Raw genomic sequence first — 6,000 nt, forward strand, 5'->3', positions numbered from 1 at the left:
ATATTCCCTTATAGTGCACTACTTTTGACCAGGGGCCATAGGGCTCTGGTCAAGAGCAGTACATTATGTAGGGGGTAGGGTGCCATTTGGGACGCATACTATGTATCTGTGTGCAGCAGAGGCAGTCTAGGCCGCAGCCAGCTCACTGTATCTGGCCCCTGTATTAGCCATGCTGGCTGTCCTGTAGCAGATGCATACACAGTAGCAGGCTGGAGCAGGGTCCATATGTCCAGCATATGCCTGGATGGACTCCTGCTGGTTACTACTACAGAGACATAGAACGCAACAGCCATGGCAACTCTATAGTGACTCGACTTCCTATAGAACACTCCTTATTTATTGCCCACCCCTTTTCTTACTCTGACACCATTATCCCCCTCTCTCCTTCTTTCCCTCCTTCCCTCTCTTTGCTACCCATTTCTTCCTCTCTCCTTTCTCTATCCCACTCACTCTCTGCCAATGGCGCCTATCCTTTATCTCGCCCCCCTCTGTCTTCCACCCCCTACTCCCCAACCCTCCATGCCACCCGTTCTCCCCTCCCCTTTCCCTCTCCCTCTCCCTCCATCCTTCCCTCACTATAGGCTGTGCGGCAGGCGGCGGGTTCCCCGTCGGTAGTAATAAAATAAACAAATGACAGTGGACTGACGTCCCACCTTGAAACAGAGGAAGAGGTTATTTACATATATGGGAATTTATAATCTGCACACGCTAGATCACTCAGCCACGACAGGTCCTACCAACACAAAGGAGATGTGAGATATGAGGGAGGGAGAGAGGGGTCACAGAAGAGGTGAGATGGAAGGGAAAGGAAAGGGGATACCTAGTCAGTTGCACAACTCGATGCGTTCAACCGAAACGTGTCTTCTGCGTTTAACCCCACCCCTCTGAAGCAGGGGGATAGAGAGGGGTGGGGGCAGAGAAGAAGGGAGTTAGAAGGGCAAAATAGAAAGCAGTGAGAGGGAGGGACAAAAATGTACAAAAGAGATAGGTCGAAGGACAGAGAGTGGGTCTCCTCTCCCCCTCTCCTGGCCTCTCTGTTCTCTCTGTGTTTGGGCCAGTACTGTGTTCTGCTGTGCTGTGTTCAGGGAGGATGTTGTTGTTGGTTGTGTTGTGATCAGTAGCTGCAAACTGGGGTCCTGTAGTCCTCAGGAACATGGCATTGTAATCTGGCCATGTTTTATTTATGGACCTTACTGAGGCAGATAACGGCTGTTTTAACAAACAAAGATGATTGCTTCAGGGGCCAACCGCTCCTCCTGAGGTAATTAAGACAAAGTAGCTCCCAGGGCCAGGAGGGAGGGGGGAGGGAGGGAGGGAGGGGGGGAGGGAGGGGGGGGGATTTATGCAACGAGGCAGCTATTATTTATCTTTAAAAAATTAGGGATTCAAAAGGTGACGGTGTTTACATTTACGTCATTTAGCAACTTCATAAATGGTCATACTTCTTTCGCACTGGCCCCCTGTGGGAATCGAACCCACAACCCTGGCGTAGAAAGTGCAATGCTCTACCGACTGAGCCACAGGGATGGAATCAGAGGTGGAATCAGCCAAAAACACAATTGAAACAGTATAGCGCTGTGTGTTAGGGTTGAACCAGGATGTGGACATTAAGCTAGGGTTGGCGTTGAACCGGGATGTGGACATGAATCTAGGGTTAGAGGTATGGTTAGTTTTGAACCAGGATGTGGACATGAATCTAGGGTTAGAGGTAGGGTTAGTTTTGAACCAGGATGTGGACATGAATCTAGGGTTAGAGGTAGGGTTAGTTTTGAACCAGGATGTGGACATGAATCTAGGGTTAGAGGTAGGGTTAGTTTTGAACCAGGATGTGGACATGAATCTAGGGTTAGAGGTAGGGTTAGTTTTGAACCAGGATGTGGACATGAATCTAGGTTTAGAGGTAGGGTTAGTTTTGAACCAGGATGTGGACATGAATCTAGGGTTAGAGGTAGGGTTAGTTTTGAACCAGGATGTGGACATGAATCTAGGGTTAGAGGTAGGGTTAGTTTTGAACCAGGATGTGGACATGAATCTAGGTTTAGAGGTAGGGTTAGTTTTGAACCAGGATGTGGACATGAATCTAGGGTTAGAGGTAGGGTTAGTTTTGAACCAGGATGTGGACATGAATCTAGGGTTAGAGGTAGGGTTAGTTTTGAACCAGGATGTGGACATGAATCTAGGTTTAGAGGTAGGGTTAGTTTTGAACCAGGATGTGGACATGAATCTAGGGTTAGAGGTAGGGTTAGTTTTGAACCAGGATGTGGACATGAATCTAGGGTTAGAGGTAGGGTTAGTTTTGAACCAGGATGTGGACATGAATCTAGGTTTAGAGGTAGGGTTAGTTTTGAACCAGGATGTGGACATGAATCTAGGGTTAGAGGTAGGGTTAGTTTTGAACCAGGATGTGGACATTAAGCTAGGGTTAGGGTTGACGGTTAGAGTTAGGGTTGAACCAGGATGTGGACATGAATATAGGTTTAGAGTTAGGGGTAGGATCAGGGTTGAGGCTAGGGTTAGGGTTAGCATTGAACCAGGATGTGGACATTAAGCTAGGGTTAGCGTGGGTAAATTCCACCAATCAGAGGCAGTCTGATAAAATGCAGTAATGCAGCACCAATCACAGTGACTGACCCATCTCTTTAATGGTGGCTCAATTCTCGGCCTGCCATGTTTATTTGTAAACTGAGCAGACATTATGAGATGCTGGGCTGTACAAAGGACTGAGCCTGCCAGCTGGCCCAATCTGTCTGTTTGGACTCTCCTCTCCCTTCCCTCTACTCAACCCCCCTCTATAATGCCAGCCAAACCCCCCCCCCCCCCCCAGTCAATACACACACACACACACACACGCACGCACGCACGCACGCACACACACACACACACACACACACACACACACACACACACACACACACACACACACACACACACACACACACACACACACACTGATTGAGGGCAGGGATGTCAGGGGTTCTTCTGCCCATTACTACACCATCACTACAGGCGTGCGCACACACACACACACACACACACACACACACACACACACACACACACACACACACACACACACACACACACACACACACACACACACACACACACACACACACACACACACACACACACACACACACACACACACACACACATATACAGCATATTTCAGACATGGAATGCGTCGCAATAATGCTTTTTACAGGAAAAAAATTACAAAAAACAATGAAAATAAAAGCCAAAATATTTACTACACAACAAACATAAGATAAAAAACTAACGAATGACAAAAACTGAACAACTAAAAAGCACCTTAAGTAAGAGCAAAGCTAAACAGATGTTTTAAGATCTCTTTTAAATATGTCCACAGTTTCGCCCCCCTCAGGTTCTCTGGCAGGGTATTCCAGAGGCTGGGGGCATAATGAGTAAAGGCTGCCTCTCCATGCCTCTTGGTCCTAGGCTTTGGGATAGTTAAAAGGCCAGTGCCAGAGGACCTGAGGGACCTACTGGGTGCATAACTTAAAAGCATGTCTGAAATGTATTGGGGTGCACAAACGTGGATTGATTTAAAAACCAATTGAAGATTCTTAAAATAAATTCTAAAACTCACAGGCGTCAGTGCAGAGACCTTAAAACTGGTGTAATGTGTTCTCTACGTCTGGTCTTGGTCAATACCCGTGTGTCACGTTCCTGACCTATTTCTGTTAGTTTGTTGTATGTGTTAGTTGGTCAGGACGTGAGTTTGGGTGGGCATTCTATGTTTTCTGTTTTTATGTTGGTTTAAGGGTTGCCTGGTATGGCTCTTAATTAGAGGCAGGTGTTTTGCGTTTTCCTCTAATTGAGAGTCATATTTAGGTAGGTTGTTTCACAGTGTTCGTTGTGGGTGGTTGTCTCCTGTGTCAGTGTTTGTCGCACCATACGGGACTGTTCGGTTTGTTTTGTATATCGTTCTTTTGTGTAGTCTATTTTCCTGTTCGTGAGTTCTGCGTTGTATGTGAGTTCGCATGTCCAGGTTTGTCTACTCCGTTTTGTTGTTTTGTTAGGTTATAGTGAAGTTCGTGTTTTCGTCTTTTCTGTAAATAAATATGTCAACTTCAGAAGCTGCGTTTTGGTTCAATCCATGCTCCTCCTCTTCGGATGAAGAGGAGGAGGACTACCGTTACACCGTGTTGCAGCATTCTGTATGTTTTGAGGCTGAACAATAGCTTTTCTGGATAGAGCAGACAGGTGAACATTACAATAGTCAAGCCTGCTTGTAATAAAATCATGGGTGAGCCTCTCTGTATCAGCCTGAGAGAGAAACGGCCGCACCTTGGCAATGTTCCTTAGGTGGTAAAAAGCTATTTTGGTCACATTCCTAATGGGTGATAAGAAATTGAGTTCAGAATCTAAAATAACACCTAGGTTTTTTACCTGGTGTTTTATCTTTATTTCCCGTGAAATAAAATGTGCAGCTAGATTCTCTCGCTGTGCTTTGGCTCCAACAATAAGTACCTTGGTCTTGTCTTGATTTGGCTGGAGGAAGTTGTGAGCTATACAAGTAATTATCATCACTAAAACAGTCCAATAATTTATCTGCGGAGCTAAAGTCCTCTTGTGACACAGAAATGTAAAGTTGTGTGTTGTCCGCGTAGCGTAGTGAAAATCAATGCTGTGGTTTCTGATAACGCTGCCAAGGGGTAACGTCTATAAGTATATACTGTAAATTAACCTTATCAATGAGACACAATGGGAAGATTCTTCCTTCTCGCTAAACACACACACAAGCACAGAGAGAGATAGCCTTGGGCGTTTCCAGTGACGTGACATGGTCGCCTAGCCTGTCTTCATCTGAAGGAGGAAGACAGAGGAGTGTTTGTCTGCGCGCGTCTTTGTGTACACGTGTGTCTCTTTCGGCGTTTGTGTGCATGTCTATTTCTTCCCGTGTGTTTGTCTGTGTGTGAGAAAGAGCGATGGAAAGAGGGAGAAGAGAGGAGGGGTTTTCACCAACCAGCCTCCCTCCCTCCCTCCCTCCAGCCCCCTGGTGAGAAAACAAATTGGTCTCTGTTCCTGTTCACATCAATTGATGTTCTATTAGAACCAGATGGCCTTGATAGGCACAAACCTGTCTTGCAGAAAATACATACACAATGTCCATCTCCTTTCATTCTCTCTCTCTTTCTCTCTCTTTACTCATGGGGGCCATTTTGCCATAGGCTGATGGCAAGCGCCCAAAAAGTATGACTTTAGATCTTCTAGGACGGGTCTTCTTTCCTCCCGTCAAGGTTTTTTTTCTCTCTCTCTCTCAATTAAATTAAATTCAATTCAATTCAAGGGGCTTTATTGGCATGGGAAACATGTGTTAACATTGCCAAAGCAAGTGAGGTAGATAATATACAAAAGTCAAATAAACAATAAAAAATTAACAGTAAACATTACACATACAGAAGTTTCAAAACAATAAAGACATTACAAATGTCATATTATATATATATGCAGTGTTGTAACAATGTACAAATGGTTAAAACACACAAGTTAAAGTAAATAAACATAAATATGGGTTGTATTTACAATGGTGTTTGTTCTTCACTGGTTGCCCTTTTCTGGTGGCAACAAGTCACAAATCTTGCTGCTGTGATGGCACACTGTGGAATTTCACCCAGTAGATATGGGAGTTTATCAAAATTGGATTTGTTTTCGAATTCTTTGTGGATCTGTGTAATCTGAGGGAAATATGTCTCTCTAATATGGTCATACATTGGGCAGGAGGTTAGGAAGTGCAGCTCAGTTTCCACCTCATTTTGTGGGCAGTGAGCACATAGCCTGTCTTCTCTTGAGAGCCATGTCTGCCTACAGCGGCCTTTCTCAATAGCAAGGCTATGCTCACTGAGTCTGTACATAGTCAAAGCTTTCCTTAAGTTTGGGTCAGTCACAGTGGTTAGGTATTCTGCCACTGTATACTCTCTGTTTAGGGCCAAATAGCATTCTAGTTTGCTCTGTTTTTTTGTTAATTCTTTCCAA

Source organism: Salvelinus fontinalis, chromosome 15 (genome assembly GCF_029448725.1).
Source record: "Salvelinus fontinalis isolate EN_2023a chromosome 15, ASM2944872v1, whole genome shotgun sequence".
Taxonomy (NCBI): domain Eukaryota; kingdom Metazoa; phylum Chordata; class Actinopteri; order Salmoniformes; family Salmonidae; genus Salvelinus; species Salvelinus fontinalis.